The sequence below is a fragment of the Diorhabda sublineata genome, chromosome 7 (genome assembly GCF_026230105.1).
Source record: "Diorhabda sublineata isolate icDioSubl1.1 chromosome 7, icDioSubl1.1, whole genome shotgun sequence".
In the NCBI taxonomy this organism is placed as follows: Eukaryota; Metazoa; Arthropoda; class Insecta; order Coleoptera; family Chrysomelidae; genus Diorhabda; species Diorhabda sublineata.
Genome location: NC_079480.1, coordinates 31,367,448 through 31,389,264, shown reverse-complemented (window position 1 = coordinate 31,389,264; position 21,817 = coordinate 31,367,448). Strand labels below are relative to the sequence as shown.

General features: G+C 32.2%; 1 protein-coding gene across 2 annotated transcripts in view; it reads right to left on the bottom strand.

Moving 5' to 3' along the window:
- The window catches only part of LOC130446644 (uncharacterized), a 109,334-nt gene that overhangs the window by 65,253 nt on the left and 22,264 nt on the right, over window positions 1-21,817 (bottom strand). The window lies entirely within an intron of this gene.

Sequence of the window (21,817 nt, the reverse complement as noted above, 5' to 3'; positions counted from 1 at the left end):
TATATATTTACAAATATTTACAAAATATCCCCTTCAAAATACTCATCATTACAAGTAATACATTTGTTCCAGAGGCTCTTTCTGTTCGAAACATTGTTTGAACTCATCTTTAGAGATGGCTGCAAGCTCCTGTCTCGTTCTTTTCTTGATGTCTTCAGTGTTTTCAAATCGCCGTCCTTTCATGCCCCTTTTCATATGTGCAAACAAGCACGGAGCCAGGTCAAGCGAGTAAGGTGCGTGGGGCAGCGGAACCATGTTATTTTTAGCCACAAACTAGCTAACAGTGATGGCTGAGTGTGCAGGTGCGTTGTCATGTTGGAAGAACCAGTTACCTGTTTGCTGAACCGAGCTCCAAGATATTCCACTGGTTTCAGACAATCGATCAATTGTCTGTCGACGGTCTGTGAGCACTAGCTCTCGAATTCTTCCAACATTTTCATCGATACGTGCAGTTGATGGACGTCCAGAGCGAGGTTTGTCATCAATCGACATGTCGCCATTTTTAAATCGAAAAAACCACTCGTACAATTGTGTTTTTCCCATAGCATCATCTTTGTAAGCAGTCTTCAACATTAAACAGTTTCAGACGCGTTTTTACCGAGTAGAAAACAAAATTTCACATCGTCACTAGCGACAGAAATCAGTACTACAAAAGCTCCACCTATGGCAATGCTATTCCGGTTACTTTTGGGTACCGCCTCGTATAGTTGAAATCTGGATCCACCTCTACACTTCGCAAAGGGTGACCCTGCACCGGAAAAGGTACAGACGATTTCCTCGATCGGAAAAGAGAAACATTTGTGTTTGAACTGAGGTGTAAGAGAACGCATTGACGTGGTGGAGAATGCGATTTTTTCGAACATTGCTGACAAGAAATGCTGGTGTATCATTCAGAATTGACTGTTCCACGTTACTCTAATATCCAGTTATTCCAAAAAAAAGGCGACCATTTGCTTCGAAGTCCTTCGCGCACGAACAACTTTTGGTGGATTTGGTTTGTTTTGAAAGACCCATAAAGACGATTCTTTTGGGTCTTTTGAACCATGCGGGTGGAACTGATGTCAAAGTATGACTCAACATATTTTAGACGTATTTTTGCCAAAAGTTGTAGCGAGTTGATCGGCACATTACTTTTGGATTAATTCACTTCTAAAGTCAAAGGAAACCATCGCACGAAAATGCTCGCGATTCAATCTGTAAGCAATTCAAATAGCACTCGTATGACACTACGTTCGGAGCAGGTTCATTATTAAAAATGTCAAACTTTATGATTTCAATGTCAAGATTTGACATTATCGCATCAGTGTTGCCATATCTCTATCTAAAGGAGCAACTCTCCTACTTCGATTTATTATGTTTTATTGTAAAATTACAGACACGATTTGTGATTCGAGTTACTATGGAAACATTGGATAGATGGCGCTAGATACGTAGTTTGCAATTATGCTTGAGTATATAACACTCAAGCCTCTCATTTTCAAATGAATTATTCACTTAGTTTTTGATTCAGAGGCAGGGGAGAATTTCAATCGAAGAATAAAACTGAAGTAAATCACAATAATATCATTCAAACTTGATAGTTTGTCAGTGAAAGGTAATTTGTTTATTGTATGGTGAATTAAACAATATTCTAGTTACGTTAATGGAGTAATGCATAGTAAATTTATTGAGTATTCTTATAATGAATTTTTGAATTAGATTTTTCTTAAGTTGAATCCCACGCATTTTTGATAAAATTGCCAAAAAAATTTTCAACTGTGTACTATTTACATTATAATTATACTTATAATTCATACCAAGAAGTTCACGTTACAAGCTGTGTAATATTAATAATAATTATAGTTTGAAAAAAACTAAAAACGCTCTTAAAACACATCAAACTAAAAAGTTGTCTTGCAAAAAATAATTTTTCGTGGAAACTTCCTTTGTATCTTGTACGAGTATATAGGTAACTTCAGTTTAATGAAGATTCACGGAACTCTCAGTGGAAATTGGCGTCAACATCAATCGTAGATTTCCAGCCTTTGTGCTATTCTCTGAAGAAAGCAATACTATTTCCACGTTTATCAAAGTCGTTGATCATTTAGTTAGATTTTTAGACGGGCAAAATTAAATTGCATCTCAACAAACATTGTATTTCGCTTCAAAGATCGACTCAGGATTTTTCTAATCTTATCAAATAAAAAAATTGTCCGAATATATATGATCGGCTTTATTATCTAAATCAGTAATGTTAGAGATACGGCCCGCGGGCTGCTCCCGACCCCTGGGCCGTATCAATAAGGCCCGCAATCGCAATGTGTTCATTCGATTTCTCTACGGGTGCTTTAAATACTCGTACTCTCATGTCTACGGATGTTTATAAGTAATTTCGAGAAAAGCAGTATCGCCAACTCTTAGCAGCAAGCGGGAATATCCTATTATTTTTGTCGAGAACGATAGAATCTTCCACGCGTTTCGAGTCTAGACTAGAATCTTCCTTAACCATCTAAAACTAGTGCGTCGGCGCGACGTGAGTCAGTTGAGCCGAGTAATCGAAGCGATACGGTTGGAGAAGGATTTTAATTGTACTGCTCAACTTGCTGTTTTTTACGAGGCATTAACAGTAACTTTAAAATAACTGAAAAGGTATTAAAGTGCGTTCCATTGCGAAGTACTACAACAGCAAATGATATTTATTCTGCAATTGAGAATTTGATAGTAGAATTGACCTCGACTGGAATATACTTAGCATCACAACTACGGATGGCGCTCCTGCCATGGCTGGCAAACATTCGGGCGTTCAAACTATGAAACAATTTTCTCGACCACATTTAATTCTAAAGTGGGGGTTTTCAACCTTTCAGGCTCTGAGCCCCCTTCGTACTTTGGTATGAGGTCACGTCTCCATTTAGATTTACATTTGTCAAATTTACTCACATTATGCTTGAGTAAAATGACTTTGAGCTTCGACTAGTTATAATCTGGTAAGGAATATGAAATTATATTTGTTCAAATACAAATTTTAATTAAACCAAACAATGAAAAAATTTTTATTTATCCAATGATTTGTTTAATTAATGATATGACATCAAAATTGAAATGTAACAAGAAAACTATTTATAGTATGTTGGTTTCAATTCTGACAAACAACACCGCAGGTCACTTTCCACATCTAGTCTGCCTTGATATTTAGATTTTATATTAGTTAGAGTTGAAAATCTTGACTCGCATAGATAAGTTAATGAAAATTGTACAAGCAACTTGTTTGCCTCCATCGCTACTTCTGGGTAAACAGAAAGTTATAGGAGCTAGAAATCTTAAAAATTCATGTTTGGAAAATCCACTCCAGCTTGAATGTGATCAGGAAGTGTATCAATGTTTCGAGCTCATATCTGGGTAATAGGCCTCGATTTTGTTCTTCAGGGACAACAAATGGGGATCCGAGTTCAACAGGCGGCGTTGTCAAACAGCTATCTTCTCATTAAAACTGGATTATAATTCCTCAAAGTACTTTTCAGACCTTGTAGCTTTAGGTTCAGAAGATTTATTGTTTAGAAAAAATCTGACAAATATGACTGGTGAAAGATTATTTTGTCACCTGTAAACTTCTTGTACAGTCATCACTTAAACTCATCAAAAAGATTTCAACTTCTGATTTTAAGTTGAACAATCTTGTAAGCACCTTTGGACAATCGACGAACATCGGTGTGAAAAAAAGTGTTTCTTGATCACCGTTCAGTTCTTGTCACTTGTTAACTAGTGTTAAAAGTACTGTAGTTAAATCGATCAACTTCTGATAATGATCTATTTTCTAGGTTTTTATTCATTTGCAGCAATATAATTGGTGCTGATAGAATTTAAAAATTTTCTGATAGCAAAATTTTAAATATTAACCCATCACAAGAGGATTTCTATGCAATTCAATGTAATACTATCAGTGTATACTCCACTTTCCGCTGTATGGACAAATTGCGAAAGTCAAAAACAATGAATGGATCTCAGAAGGGTTAACAGGACGAAATTCAGCTCCTAATGAATGTCCCGTTAATTGATTTTAGTTTCGTACCTTTCTATCCTTCGACTTTAATTAAAATATCACTGCGAGGTCACCACCATTGTGAATCCCACGTCGTGTCGTTGCCGAGGCGGTCGAGAAGTTATAAATTTGGTCTGTTGTCCATATTTCTCTTTAGCAAAACAAATACATAGTCTTCGCAGTATTTTGTTAGGTATGCAAATTGGTGTACAATATGTACTTTGTACTATCTCTAAATTAATTATTTCCAATTTCCAATTATTTCCATTCATTTTATAACGGGAATACTTTAATTTTGTACCACCCTCGTATGCTGCAATTACTCCGTTGAAAATATATCCGTATATTTACATCAAGCGTGTAATTTCCGATTTCGATTAGAACGCTTACGTATTTTATTCGATTGGGGTGTATTAGAGCATCATCAAAACCATTTAGAAATTTTCCAATCTTCTTTTTGATACACTTCGCTGGCGCCTACTCAAATTTCCCAAATTCGTCTTTATTATCGTAGAGGTGTGAAGAAAATTGCGAGTTAAAGTTCTTTGCTGCTGCTAAATAACTAAAAGTACTACTTTTGCAACTTCAAATCAAATTATATTTGCTTTTTTGATAGATTCGAATTAAGCAATTTAAAAACGTCACAATTTAATTTGTGCCTGTTACAGAGATATACTAGCATTTTATATACTATACGTCGGTTTAAGTTGATTGCAATCCGTATCTCATTCAAAATGTTTGATCACTTAAAGTAATTACTATATCATTGGCAAATAAAGTGACCACTCATCCCGACTTTGATAGTTCTTTAGTTATTTCAAATATTAATGCCTCGTAAATAACAGCAAGTTGAGCAATACAATTAAAATCGCTTCGATTACTCGACTCAACTGACTCACGTCGCGCAGACGAGCTCGTTTTATATTGTTAAGGAAGTTTCTAGTCTAGACTCGAAGCGCGTGGAAGATTCTAACGTTCTCGACAAAAATAATAGGATATTTGCCCTTTAAATTACTTATAAACATCCGTAGACTTGAGGGTACGAGTATTTAAAATATCCATAGAGGAATCGACTGAAGTCTGAAAGCTCTAAAAATGATTCTTCTTTCTGTGACACATTTCAATCGCGGGCCTTATTCATATGGCCCAGGGACCGGAAGCGGCCCGCGGGCCGTATCTTTGACATGACTGTTCTAAATTGTTAAAACTTATTTGTATATTATTGTTTTTGACTTGGTGAGCGGCAGATAGTGAGAGCTCTCCGGCTTCCCAACTCAATAAACAATTTTTAGACTTTACAAGAAAAAATTTCCAGCCCAGGTGGCACGGCTCGGTTGCGGTGTTGTCAAGCTCCAGCCGGTCAGAACTTAAGGTGAAAAATTAAGTTAAAATGGTTTTTTATGTTCACAAATTATATTTTTTATCATATATTCACAATTATAACCATTTGCACATCCTTAGAACCGGTTGCTGAATTTTGCAAACTTGTTTGCTTCAATTACAATGATCATGTTGGGATAGGCTTACAACTCTAGAGGGATGGACGTGAGAGGTTCCGAAATTCGCGGACTTTGGATCCATTTCGTCATTTCCCCTTTTGTTTTAGTAATTTTTCAAGCTTTTAGTCTGGATTGAATGTAAGTTTCTATTATTCTTTCAATGAAACATTCAATAATATGAACCAGTTTCTTTTGGTATTTATTACAACCTTGAAAATGGATTCAAAGTCGTCGGAAAGGCTTGGTATAGTAGAAAAAAGTTAACTAAACTAAAAAAAAAATCTCCATTGACTGCCCCCATGATTAAAAAATTGTTTTTCATATTTCAGAAAATTGTGTTTCGTGATAAAATAAAATAAATAAATAAAAGTGGAAACGTTTTTTATATTTCTTTGACAAATTATTAAAAAAACCATTTTAAAACAAAACCTACGAAACTAGTTTGCTTCTAAATGTTCTTAATTTTAGGTCTTTTCTTCTTCTTCTACGCTAGGACTTGTCCTGTGTTTGCATCAATAGTTGCCTAGCTGCAGCAATCTTGTAGGTCATCTGACATTCTGTCCACGTGGTCACTCGATTCCTTTCGCCGATTTCTCGTCTTTTCTGATTTAAAATTAGTTTCTTTTATAATTTTTTAAAGGCAGATGAAAGTTTAACATATCGACTTCTTTTGAAAATATATTTTACGAATTTTTCGAAAACAATAGTTATACTTTTAATTGGTCGAGTGGTAGATTTTTTGATATATTATAAGATTAAATTTTTTTCTCAAATTTTTCAGTTGACGTTTCCATTTATCTTAGTTTTTAGTCTTTGTGGAGAAATCTCTCTTCTTTTCTATAAATTTTTATGCGTTTCCGTCTAATAAATTTGAAGCTGTCCGTAGTGGAGCTCTTTCCAACACATTTCCGCTTATTCTTCCTGTTTACTACGGACCCAAATTGCCGTCAAGATAATTCCTCGGTTTTTGAGTGGAATTCTGAAAAGAACACGATAAATCTTCCCATTGTATCCAGTCTACATTCCGAGTAGTCCAAACTATTCTTTGTGAAGTGAAAACAACACATTTAACTCACAAAAAATATATAAAACTGAGTTCTACAAATGTCAATTTTCCGATATTGTTTGAGATTACATACAAGGGTTGCTACTTAAGTTTTAAAATGGACAAATACAAACAAATATTTATTATTGAAAGCGGCTTTATTGTTTCTCCAAATATTCTCCAAAATATGTAATATCAGACATCAACCACTTCTTTAGGTATATAAAAGTATTGACTTGAATGAAATCATTGTGTGCCAATCAAGAAATGTACGGTGAATGACCCATAAATTCGATATTTTGACTGTTCAAAAAAACGTTTTGTCATTGTCGTCGTGCAGAATGATTCGTCTTCTGCGATTGGTTTCCCTCATTAAAATTATGATGGAAAAGTCAGATTTGACATATTCTTATATGTATCGCGATACCTCATAACTTAAGTAGCAGCCCTCGTATAATAACGGTTCACAAATATGGAGTGAAGTAAATAATTAACTTAGCGTACTTATTGAAATATCACCAAACAAGTTGAGCAGTTTGGTTTTTTTGATATTCATTGATGATTCCGTTTCAAATATAGAAATTCTCTATAAAATGTTTTCGCTTTTGATATAACATAATAAAATTTACGATCAAAAGTTTCACGTTCCTGAATCTGTTTGTCGATATCCGTTGCGATTTGATCAATATCCGCTTGAATTTGTTCGAATTCATCTAACACGACTCCAAAACGTTCAGTTCCCTCTACAACCTCGTTAAGTGATTTTGGATCTATGATTTGAAAATTAGTAAATTCACTTTCTATTGTATCGAGAAATTTAGAAAATATTGTAATTTTCGTTTTAATTGTATCCCTTTTACGTGTTAATCTTTCAAAGTCTGCCGTAATCGTTTCCATTTCAAAGTTACATTAAATCAAAGATTAAAATAATAAAAGATGAAATAAGAACCGTTGTAGTATCTAAAAATTTTATTTAATAACAAAACAAATCGAGACCGGCTTGTGATAGAAAAAGTGAAGGTAAAAACTTACTTTGAGTTACATGGAGAAAATTTCAGAAGATTATTTAAATAAAACGCAATAGGATCAAATATCATAAACACTTTGTCAGCATTTATTTTATTATAAATACGAATGTTGTAAATAACTTTTTAATGAATTATAGTTAATTCGCTTGTGAAATTAATTTTGTTTATTCAACTCTATAAAATTATTGTAATTTTGAGTTTAATAATTTTTTTTAAAAACATATTTTCAGCCATTCAAAATATTGTATCGTTTTTATAGAATATGAGACGAGAGTGTAAAAACTCCGCTTTGAAATCCTTTTCGAAGGTCCAAAGATGTTTTTGTATGATTATTTCGATAAGTGAACTGTATTTAACTGTTTTTTTTCTTTTCTTGCGTTTCGTTGACTATTGATGTTTTGTTTCCAAATAATAAATGTACCAGACTCCGTTTTATTGGATATTAAAGAACCTTGATTGATATTAACTCGAAGTTCAATAGATTGCTACTTCCAAGTAAGCGTTGTCAGGTGTACAGATAAAGGCGGATATACGTAGGCCCAAGTGTCGCTCGTTGCCCGTTTTCTGGACACTAACAAAGATAACGTTTATTTCAAGAAGCTGTTAGCACATAAAAAATAGGTAGCCTCCTTTAAATCACTGCTTTTTAGAAGCTCTCTTCTTGATAAGTCAGCAAAGGACGAAGGAACGTTGACACTGTTGCCAAAATGTTGCTTGTAGAATTGGACATGTAAGGATTTTTACAAATACATTTTGAAAGAATCTGATCTCTCGTGTAACTCAAAGAGAAGAAGTTTTTTTTATTCTATTGTTAAATTTAAAGAGAAGTTTTTGATTATTTTATTCCAGTTAATAAGTCTTGTTTTTGTCGTACCTATTTATATTGAGACAAAATCTTAAATAAAGTAGGGTGTCCGTCCTTTCTATCCAGATGTCCGGCCAAACTCGCTGGTCTGTCCCTATTCCCATAAAATACAGACTGCTTGATAAAAAAGGAGTAAGTTGGTAGTACTTTTCGATAACTCACATAAAATACAGGGTGATTTATTTGAAAAACCCGAAAAAATAATGTATCAATCTTTTGATTCACCCTGTATCAGATTCAATGAATATTAACGGAATAAATAATTTTCCAGTATTTTTACTACTTTTCGAACGCTTTGGCCGCAACAGATCCCCATTCTTGAATTTATCTTACATTGTATAGGGTATTCAACTTGTACGATTTTTATGGAAAATTGGTTATAACTTTTCATATACCTCGTAGAATACATCACAACCCTATATTATTATAATGGTAAAGTCAAGCTAATTCTAAATATGTAATAAAAGATAGATGGTTCCATTGAAACAAATGTAATGATCCATTATGATGGATATAATTTCTGAAATTTTCAAATTGATATCTCAAAATACATAGAAAGCATTTCAAGATGTAATAAACCGCCAGTCTACGTGGACTCATTATCTCCACAGTTTACCAACTAAAACAAGCTGGGTAATTATACACTTTTACGGTCACCTGGTTTTTTGACTCTAGAAAATCGAAAAATGGATGGATTTTAATGATCTTGGTCTCAAAATGTTCCATTTTACGGCGGATTTATAAAAAAAAAATAGTAGAAATAGCTGGAATGAAAATTTCTCATAGTTTTACTGTTTTAAATCGGAAAAAAATCGGTTTTGCAAAATAATCCTTTACAAAAAATTATCTCATTATCAGATAAATTTCTTATATTTTTTTTTGGATTCTACATAAATTAATAAACAATTAAAAAAATCCAAAAAGAATGATTTTTTCAGCTTAAAATGAAATCGATGAAAAACAATCAATTTTCGTGAATAGTTTCGTACTATATTCTTCAATGTTAATAGTTTTTGGACCATTAAAAATCGAAAAATAGATAAATTTTATAATTTTGGTCTCAAAATGTTCCATTTTACGACGAATTTATAAAAAACACGGGGGTAGTGGCTGAATTTGCGGTTTTTAATAGTTTTAAACCTTAAATAGTAGAAAAACTTTTTTTTTCAAAATATTAATTTTTTATGTAAATTGCGAAAAAAATATACGAACTTGATTCCACGACGTCAGAAACAGTTACGAAGGATTATATGTAGAAAGTCATTTTTTTTTGCATTTAAACTCATGAAACTGTGAAAAATATTTATTTTTTTTAATTTTCGTATTGTTTTTTATAAATCCGCCGTAAAATGGAACATTTTGAGACCGAGATCATTAAAATCCACCCATTTTTCGATAATCTAGAGCCAAAAAACCAGGTGACCGTGAAAGTGTATAATTACCACAAGCTGTCGGAAGGCGTATGTACACAATTTCTTGGAAATATTCCTGCCAGACAATCTGCGATAAGCATTGGCGCGACTTGGTGAGATTTATATAATTCTTTAATTTCTCTAAATAAATATAATTATGACGTTCTTTAGACAATGGGCGAGTGAAGACAATGAAATTGCATATTATAGTGTTATGTTGAATATATTCGAATGTTCAAGAAAGGAAAATATCCAGCAATCTGATAATGCAATCATAATAAGAATTGTAGAATTAACTAGAGTAAATAAATTTTTCATTTATCGAGTAGTCACGAAAGGGGTTGCTGTGGATCATTCACAGAACCGAAAAACATATAAAGAAAAACTGAAATCAGTTCACAAAGCTACTCAAGATTTTATACGTAGGAAAATTTATTGTGTATATTTCACGTCTAGCAGCCTGTTTAAACCAAACTCCCTTACATTTCACTCGTCTATTTACGTTTTATAATTTAATATTTAGTTGTAGCAAGTTAACGGGGCATAATAATTTGTTTCTAAGTTCCAAGTAGGACCAGAATTTGTAATGATTTGATTTTAATTATAAAAATAATAAATTTAAAAAATGGAGTCTATGTTAGATCAAACAAAATGGTCGACGAGGGTTTTTATAATTTGCAATTGATATTGGAAGAACTATATACAACATAAACAATATAATCGAAATTTTTCCAAATAATTCGACGTAAAAAATATAACCTATTTGAAGATTTTTTTTTCGGAATTTTGTTTTGCTATAAGCAATATCATGATAATTGGAAGTGTGAAGTAACTACCTACCTACTTATATTTTATGCAGGATTTAGGACAAATCGATATATTGGCAATGGAGACGAATATTTCGAGATGTTCTACTTGGTAGCACAAAGCGGAATTCATTACTATAATACGATTTTCATATTAAACGGCCAGCGATCCAGAATAACAACACTTTCAGTGTTAATCATTCATTTACATACTATACATACATACTAGAAATAACTAGAATCAAGAAATGATTCTATTTTTTATATTTGTTGTTAGAACCAGTACCAGTCATAGTTTGAAGCTCCCAAAAAACTGATAATTTTTGGCACTTTTGCCGTTTTTTAAAGGAACCTTTCTGAACTAAATCAAAATTTCAACAATTTTCCACGAGAATCTACTTTGTAAATTCATGACGAGATACAAACCTACAAACGAGATATTCACAATTGCTCTACAAAAAGTGAGATTAGATTCAAGATCCCGATACGGAGAATATTAATCATTTTATGGGAAAATTGTAGGTAATGATTTTTTCAGCTTAAAATGAAATCGATGAAAAACAATCAATTTTCGTGAATAGTTTCGTACTATATTCTTCAATGTTAATAGTTTTTGGACCATTAAAAATCGAAAAATAGATAAATTTTATAATTTTGGTCTCAAAATGTTCCATTTTACGACGAATTTATAAAAAACACGGGGGTAGTGGCTGAATTTGCGGTTTTTAATAGTTTTAAACCTTAAATAGTAGAAAAACTTTTTTTTTCAAAATATTAATTTTTTATGTAAATTGCGAAAAAAATATACGAACTTGATTCCACGACGTCAGAAACAGTTACGAAGGATTATATGTAGAAAGTCATTTTTTTTTGCATTTAAACTCATGAAACTGTGAAAAATATTTATTTTTTTTAATTTTCGTATTGTTTTTTATAAATCCGCCGTAAAATGGAACATTTTGAGACCGAGATCATTAAAATCCACCCATTTTTCGATAATCTAGAGCCAAAAAACCAGGTGACCGTGAAAGTGTATAATTACCACAAGCTGTCGGAAGGCGTATGTACACAATTTCTTGGAAATATTCCTGCCAGACAATCTGCGATAAGCATTGGCGCGACTTGGTGAGATTTATATAATTCTTTAATTTCTCTAAATAAATATAATTATGACGTTCTTTAGACAATGGGCGAGTGAAGACAATGAAATTGCATATTATAGTGTTATGTTGAATATATTCGAATGTTCAAGAAAGGAAAATATCCAGCAATCTGATAATGCAATCATAATAAGAATTGTAGAATTAACTAGAGTAAATAAATTTTTCATTTATCGAGTAGTCACGAAAGGGGTTGCTGTGGATCATTCACAGAACCGAAAAACATATAAAGAAAAACTGAAATCAGTTCACAAAGCTACTCAAGATTTTATACGTAGGAAAATTTATTGTGTATATTTCACGTCTAGCAGCCTGTTTAAACCAAACTCCCTTACATTTCACTCGTCTATTTACGTTTTATAATTTAATATTTAGTTGTAGCAAGTTAACGGGGCATAATAATTTGTTTCTAAGTTCCAAGTAGGACCAGAATTTGTAATGATTTGATTTTAATTATAAAAATAATAAATTTAAAAAATGGAGTCTATGTTAGATCAAACAAAATGGTCGACGAGGGTTTTTATAATTTGCAATTGATATTGGAAGAACTATATACAACATAAACAATATAATCGAAATTTTTCCAAATAATTCGACGTAAAAAATATAACCTATTTGAAGATTTTTTTTTCGGAATTTTGTTTTGCTATAAGCAATATCATGATAATTGGAAGTGTGAAGTAACTACCTACCTACTTATATTTTATGCAGGATTTAGGACAAATCGATATATTGGCAATGGAGACGAATATTTCGAGATGTTCTACTTGGTAGCACAAAGCGGAATTCATTACTATAATACGATTTTCATATTAAACGGCCAGCGATCCAGAATAACAACACTTTCAGTGTTAATCATTCATTTACATACTATACATACATACTAGAAATAACTAGAATCAAGAAATGATTCTATTTTTTATATTTGTTGTTAGAACCAGTACCAGTCATAGTTTGAAGCTCCCAAAAAACTGATAATTTTTGGCACTTTTGCCGTTTTTTAAAGGAACCTTTCTGAACTAAATCAAAATTTCAACAATTTTCCACGAGAATCTACTTTGTAAATTCATGACGAGATACAAACCTACAAACGAGATATTCACAATTGCTCTACAAAAAGTGAGATTAGATTCAAGATCCCGATACGGAGAATATTAATCATTTTATGGGAAAATTGTAGGTAATGAAACAGAAAATCTACATCAACATATAATTACACTAACTGTCGAGTGATTCGATAACCAAGAAGAAGAACGCCTTAATGTCAAAAAATTGATAACAATTAACTATAAAACAAACACACTACATTTTGTGATGATATTTTGCTAAGATATCTGTATATCTCTGTTTAGACAATTAGATTCAATCAAACTTAAAAATTGAGTAACCCAGATGTCCTATTGCGTTCGATATTTCTTCCTATTCCTCACAAACTTAGCATTTTGTTTTAATTGTCAATCCTATACTGGAAACAGAAATTAACATAGAAATATGCGAAACAATGATAATAAACAAGAAACATGGAAACGAAGTCATACTTATAGCAAAAAATAAGAAAGTCTCAACTTTTGAATACCTTGGGAGAAAATGGTTCTTGTAATATCAATTGCAGATTATAAAAACCCTTGCCGACAATTTTGTTTGATCTACCATAGGCGTAGATACCTCATTTTACAAATTTATTATTTTTATAAATACTTTTAAAAATATCTATGAAAGGCGATCGAATCATTATAAATTGGACGTTATTTGAACAGATGCACATAATTGTAGTCGTACTTGAAAAATAATCATTATTATACCACGTTAACTTGCTACAACTTAATATTAAACTATAAAATGTAAATAGACGAGTAAAATGTACCTACCTGTAAGGGAGTTTGGTTTAAACAAGGTACCAGACGTGAACTGAGTCCTTTTTGTACCTCATTCGTCTATTAGAACTTTTTTATTTCTTAATTTGGTATAAGTATTTATGAAATATTGATTGTTCCTCGCATAACTGCCTTCTGCATTTGATATTGGAAGAACTATACTATGCATTGAATAAAACAGTGTTCGATAAGGAGATATTAAAGTAAATTAAACTGATTATATACTATACAATAACAGCTCCAACACGCGTGGAAGGGAAACTAAGTTAAACTAACAATAAAAAATATAGTAGACTAAATGCAATCGAGTTGAAGACCTAGGAAAATCAGAAGAAAAAAATAGGATGGATATAATAAGAAATGAAATTATGATAAACAACTTACAACAAGAAACGAATAATAATCCGATCAATTTAGACATTCAAAGTTACATAAAGTCCCATCAAGCTGAAAATCAGTAAAATTGCTTAAAATACAATTGAACATAGAATTTGACTGTGGAAAAACTTTTATTAAGGGTCAAAGTTCAAAAAATGTGTCAATTCTTGTTTTCTAACTTTTTTTCTACAAGCCACTGTTTCTGAGATATAATGATTCAAAAAGTTGTAAAAGTTTTTGTATTTAGTAGTTTCACCAATATATTTTCAGCAGTAAACTTTTCTTGCAACATTCAAATGAACCGAGGCTTGTTGCGAGTATTTGTAAAAAATTTCTGATGACTGGTTGGAACTGTCATAAGTTCATCAAATTAATTATCAATTGAAGAAGATGATGCTAAAGTTCGAAGAAGTTGTTCTGCAGCTTTGATAAAATCATTAAAGCCATTAAATACGACAGTAAATTATAAGTTTTTGAATCGTTATATCTCAGAAACGGTGGCTCGTAAGAAAACAAGTATCGACATGTTTTTTGTAGATAACTTTATGATCTATAATTTTTGTCTAAAGAATTTTTATGATAAAAGTTACCGTTTTGCTGATAATCGCGAAAAACTCATTTTTTTTACCTTTGACCTTGAATAAAATTTTTTCAATACACAGAAATGATGGAGAACATTCAAATTTTAGTTTTAATTGTATATTAAACAATTTTACTGATTTTCAGCTTCACTCTTATTTTTTGGTCTAATTTGACCGGACTATATGGAAGCAGGAAGTATAGGAAGAATACGGGACAGACCAAGAAAAACATGGAATGAACAAATAGCATAGACAACAGGCAATAATCAGAAGATGATTCTAGCACAGGACAGGGACTGATGAACGAAATGGGTAAATGGATAATAAATATCTTTCCGACGCCCTAGAGAGAGCTAAAGGAAAAGTGAGAAGAGGAAGATGCATAGCTTAGGACTAATAAACAAAAAAAAAACGTTTTATGAGAGCTACGATACAAATTTGTATATACAGTATACACTATATCGATATATGGATTGAAACATGTCATATTTCACCAATTGCCACTGAAAAAAATTGTTTTGATATAAGAATATCAGGACATGATGGAAAATATTTATTGAAAATTATAAAACCAAACCGTTTTTTTCTCTAAATAGCAATCGTGTACGCTTTCAAAGTTTTATAGGTTATATTTTTTAAAAAAGCACTTGGATCCAATTAATGAACGACGAATACGAGGAGTTTAAGAGCAACTAACTTCACTTTATTAAATTGAACAGAGAAACGATAAAATAAGAAGTAAAATCAATGGTTAATAAAAAATGAACATTTACAAAATGATAACAGGATTTTATATTACTAACGACGAAATTTTATGAGTGATTTTTTGTATTCATTATGATAAACCAAATGAGTTTTTTATAGTATTCTTCAAAATATCAAAATACCCAACTTTTCTCTACTGGGAAATTGTCAAGTGCCGTAGATGCACAAATTGAAACTAGACAACATTTATTTTGTATTTTGGCGTTCTGATCAAAGATCAGAATAAAATTATCGTTATTTTTACTTCTGAGCAAAAAATGGAAAATTTGACCACAAGTAAACTTTCCTTAAAGAATATAAAATTCAAATTATAGATTTTTGGCCCCAAACTATAATTATGAACTGAATATATTGAGAAAAAAACTTTGTCGCATATTTCAGTAGATTTGCAACTATATTTTATTAAGATATTAATCATCTTTGTTCAGACAATTAGATTGATTCCAATGCGGTTCAAACTAAAAAAATTATCTATTGCGTTCGATATTTGTTTCTTTCTTTTCTTGAAAAACTCAGCATTCTGCTTTTATAGTCAATCCTATCAACCTCAAGTCAAACTTCAATTTTCCTAGTGAATTTAATAACTTGTATAAAGTAACGAAACAACAACAAAAATAATGTAAAGACCAATAAAACACCAATAAAAATAGACACAGATAACGGAATAGATAATTCATATGAAAAAACTGGGAGTAAAAAGAAATTTTAGGAGGAAAAGTATTGGAAAAAATGGATACAAGAGGAAGCGATATCTTTTATGGATTTGGGGTCTCATATACACTGCGACCCAAAGGATTTATTGTGTCCCCCTTTTTTGCTGTGATACTGTAGAACTCTGTGTTTACAGCTGATAAATTAATCCCATTCCTATTAAAAAGTCTAGAATTGCGTGGAATTAATCCATTTCAAGCGCTCCCAGTTGTAGTGCTTTGGAGTTTCACATTTCGAGAGAATGTGGATAGAGGTTTAGTCCTCTGTGCAACAAAATTTGAACGCCGCATTATCTGCTAGGTCTAGCATCTTCAGGTGTTTGTTGAGGCGACAGTATCTCGATAGAACTCCTGCTAGTAGATTGTTCTTACTAAGCAGATCTACTCTGGTTATAGTTTCTCAGAAGAGTCTCAGCCCCTGTAGGTTGTCCCAATAATTGGTTTTGCTATCTTCTTTATCAGTGCTTTTTCCATTCTTCTGTAGTAATTTTATTTCTCCTGCCTGGCACGTTTAATTTTCCTAGGCAATTCCAAACGAGTATGGATTTTATGATATTGGAGCATAGAGCTCTAATGGCTGCTTGATTATCGAACAGGATGATGATCTCCTGTTTGCGATGATCCCTCTCTAGACTGAACTGAATAAATTTTTTAATTGCGTAGATTTTTGCGTGAAAAATACTTGGTGCTCTGACCAGGCTTTTAGAGTATTCGGTTCTGGGCCCGCACCTTCCTATTTTAGTTCGGTCTGCTGGCTTTGATCCATCCGTACACCATTTAATGGTATTTATGTTCATTTCTGATCCCACTTGCTTTCATAGTTGATTTTTGAGGAGAAGTTTTTCTCAGAACTTTTTTGATGCAACGTCTTGAAGCATGTCTCAGGGTTGGTCATTATTTAACAACGGGGTTTCTTTGATGATTCCGTCTCTCCAGTACTATGTGGAGAGGTGGGAGATTTAGAATCATTTCTAGTGCAGCTATTGGGTAAGATTTCATGGCCTCGGTTGCACATAAGCTAGCCAATCTTTGAACCTTTCATAGATTGTTTCTAGTGGTATTCTAGTATATTAAAACTAGTTCTAGTACTCGAAACCACGGCCCCATATGTGATGATTAGTCTCACAATTGCCATGTACATCCACCTTAGGATCTTTAAGTTACAATCCTAATTTCTCCCTGCAAAGTTTCAGCACGTCATCAGAACTTTTGTAGATTTGGTGATTATCTCTTTTTCATGTTTGTTCCGGAGAAGTTTACTTTCTAGTGTCAGTTCCAGATATTTTGTGCACTGACTACATTTGTATTGAAATTCAGTCTGCTTTCGCCATACAAAGAATTTTCCTTCTGAATTGTTAGAATGATGATATCTGTCATTTAAAATTAAGTTAAATATAATAGATATATATATATATATATATATATAAAATTTTTGCTTGAATTACTTCTCTCGAAATTATTTTTGTGTATACTAATTATTTAAATAATTTTTTATGGATATTTTAAGGGTATTTCTTTTTGTTATAATGAAATTTCAAAATTTGTTGATACTGTATTATTTCTTTCTATCGCCAATATAAATAATTTAAAGGGATTATTTCATCATTATAAACTTTTTATGGCCATTTTCTTTTTTGTTATCAAAAACGTTTGTTATAAATCTGAAACAATTTTTCAAATTCATATTGTTGGTAAATTTAGTGTTCGACAGAAAACATAAAATCTATTTTTAAAGGCTTCATTTTGTAAAAATATCCCAATAAAATTTTTACCTCCGTCTTCAACATTCAACTTTACGATTTAATATGAAATACAAAACTAGGTTGAGATAATTTTATCGACAATGCCATAAGACGTTACGTTGATACCACTGTGAAAGATAATTCCTAAATTTTCTTCATCATATATAAATCTAATCCATATCAGATTTTACTATTTCATTATCTTATTTCAGCAAGTAATTTAAATTTAATACTATATATTGTAAAATTGTCCAAATTCCAATATCAATTGCAGACTTTAAAAACCCTTGCCGACAATTTTGTTTGATCTACCATATGCCTCCCATGGAATGTGATGAAAAAACTCTGTTATAGGTGTACAAATATCTTGTCCTTTCTAAATTAGATTATAGGAAGCTTTATTTACATGTCAGTAAGTAAATCTGATTTAAAAACTGTTAATTTTGTTCACAATACAGCTCTAGGAATTTGCCTGGGAGCTTCCAAATTCAGTCCTTCTGAAAGCTTCTATCGTGAATCCTCTGAACCTCCTTATTTAATGGCCGCTTCTGATTCTTCCGAAAGGCAACACTGCAAATTAGCACTTATACACAGTTATAGTTCTTCCAATATCAATTGCAGATTGTAAAAACCCTTGCCGACGATTTTGTTTGATCTACCATAGGCGTAGATACCTCATTTTATAAATTTATTATTTTTATAAATACCTTTAAAAATATCTATACGAGAAAATATTCGTTAAAAGGCGATCGAATCATTATAAATTGGACGTTATTTAAACAGATGCACATAATTGTAGTCCTACTTGAAAAAAAATCATTATCATACCCCGTTAACTTGCTACAACTGAATATGAAATTATAAAACGTAAATAGACGAGTACAATGTACCTACCTGTAAGGGAGTTTTGTTTAAGCAGGGTACCAGACGTGAACTGAGTCCTTTTTGTACCCCATTGATTTTTTTTCTTGAAAACGAAATTTCCAAACAAACATTATAAAGGAAACTGAATTCTTTGCTGAAAGGAAAGAAATAAACATCCCAATTCCAAAGTATCTTTATAAATAATCATTGTAGTCAGAATAGTCTGAACTAAAGTCATAATTTGATTGAATTCTTCTTTGATAACATGTTCAAACACAGTTTTTCCGAAGCTCTTGGGGGTCTGCTGCTAAAACTAAAATTTGAGCTTTGTTACTACTACTATTTGGTATCTTAAGGAGTTGTCACGAGTGGTAAGATGCGTTGTCCATAACGATTGCTGACTATGGTGGAATGTTGGGTAAAAGCTGTTCATTAAACCACTTCATGATAATAAGCTGTTTTTAATTTTTATAAATTGATTTAAAGAAATTCATGAATTCAATGACTCACCAAGCGACGCCATTATTCATCGACTGTCTGGCATGATTATTTCGAAGAAATTGTGTACATACGCTTTCCGACAGCTTCGTCCTATAGAATTGCATTTATATTTACGATTTACGATGTTTTCATTGGTAAACAGTGGAGATGATGAGTCCATATGGACTGACGGTTTGTTAGATGTTACGTATTTATGAAATATTGATTGTTCTTGGCATAACTGTCTTCTGCAATTGAAATTGGAAGAACTATATATGTTTGAGACATTTGAGTTAATATATACAGCGAGCGAATAAAAGAATATAGTCTATCACTATCATATTTTTGTTGACAGTTATATTTATCAAGTTTAACACATTTTTAAAGTTGCATGATGATGATGATGATGATTTGTTTGAAAGTAATGACTTGAGGAATCTAAATAAGAATCATTCTGAAGAAAAATAACATAAATTTGTATAAACGACTGAAATTGATGTAATAATACTACCGGTAACATCTTGAAGTCGATATCTGTTACTGTTTGTGCACAAAGTAGCTTGATTTGGGGAAAACTCCTTTTACGAGTCGTTCAAATGGCCTGCAAACCTGATACATAATATCAACTCGAGCCGGACCATTACTAGAAACACCACTTTATCATATTATCTACTAGTTGATCACTTTTTTTGAGATACAAAAGGAAATGGCCTTAGCTCTCCTTCAACTCCTAGCAATGGTCTACCATGAACTCTCGGATAACTTTCCTTCTTTCTAGCTCTCCTTTTCTAAAATATACATCTCGATATCCCACTCCACAACTCGGGAATAGCAGTTATTAGTTCACCTACTTAGTTTCCATTCAGCAAGCAATTTTCATCTTTAAAAAATATACACATTATTAAACCCGAAAATGGACAGTAGAATGAAACTCCGCGCAATCATGGAAAGGCTTCAAAGCGCTGAAAAAGAAATAGAGAATGTTGTGCAAAGTGTAAAAACCTTCATCAACAAAAAAGAACGAATCATATATCCCAAGTAAAAATTAGGACGGTAAAGAAGTTAGTAAGTAGACCAAGAAAAGCCAAATCTAGTGAAACTGGACAAGGGACTTACATTAACCGAATAGGTTGAAATCACCGTGGATGAGCTAATGTGGATGTGGACACGATGACAGGAATATTGTATGTTTCTGCTTCTGTATGCTTCTTTCACACAAGCGACGCGAAGAGCAGTGGATTCAACTGCTTGGATTTCTTTCAAAGTCTAAAGGAAAAAACTACATCTACAGGAAGTTTTTGAAAGATATTTTTAAAGACAAAAGTACTTACAAAATTATACTGATCGAATGAACGTCAATGAGTATTTACAAGTATAAACATCGTGAACATTTTCGTACGATGATTTTCTATGACTTTCGACGAGGATTAAACCAACAACAGTGAGCAGATCAATTCGTTTTGATTCTAGCAACAGTGTTTCGTTTGGTTTTCCGAATTCAATCATGATCGCACTTTCCTGCAGGATAAATTTCGTGCGGGTCGACCAAGACTGATTGAGGCATATTTGGGCATTAGTTCCATTCGTATACATTCAATATTTCATGAATATTTGATTGTCTACCGCATAATCATTTATCATAAGAATTGAATTTTTTATTTATGTTTTCAATTTAATTTTTTACGGGTTGAACCGTCTTGGAATTTTGAAAATTATCTACGTTTCGGCTCCCACTTTGAAGCCATTACCAACAAAAAAATATAAAATGATTAAAATAGAAATGAAAAGTAGTAATCCATCGAGACCACCAAGGACTCAATCACTACAATTAGCTCAAGACCAGCATTGATTGAACTTCTCGATGGTAAGCATATTACTTTTTATTTATATATTTGGAAGCCTGAAGGATAGTGCCATGATTTAACAGTGCATAATGAGGTGAACGAAAGAAATTTATAAGCTGTAACTTCGCAAACAACACAGGAGTCAGCTTGGGTCGATCAAAATAGTGAATTAATTCAAAAGATTTTATGGATTTCTAGAATTTTTTTTCAAAATTGATTTAGGACATTCATGTTTTTGGTATACGGTAAGTGAGGTATTTATCATAAGATTATTATTGATCCAAGGAGTACAAGGTAGAGGAAGCTAAATGGTCAGAAAGAAATCAATATCTTAATTTGTTATAATTTGGTGCGAGCAGTTGACAAATGGTATCGCAAGAGTCATGGTGGTTAGAAGCGACTGAACAGGATTAGAGGATACTGAGAGAGCTTATGAAAGAAGTACAGTTTGTCGTATCAAGGTGGCAGTAGGTTAAAGTAGAAAGAATTAAGACAGAACGCTATTGCTCTTCGTATAATGTTGGTTATACATTCTACGAGTCATTTTTGATGTATCAAATAGGACACGGCTATTCTTTCGCGGAAATGGAAACGAAGATGTTTTTAGACTGACATAAATCCAATTTAACGGAGATAGTTACCTGAAAAGTTGTACGATATCCTTTGAACATGGGAAATTGAGAAATAAAAATAATATAATTGTGTTAATTGGTACTAAAATTAATAGATGAAAAATGTGGTTAAAA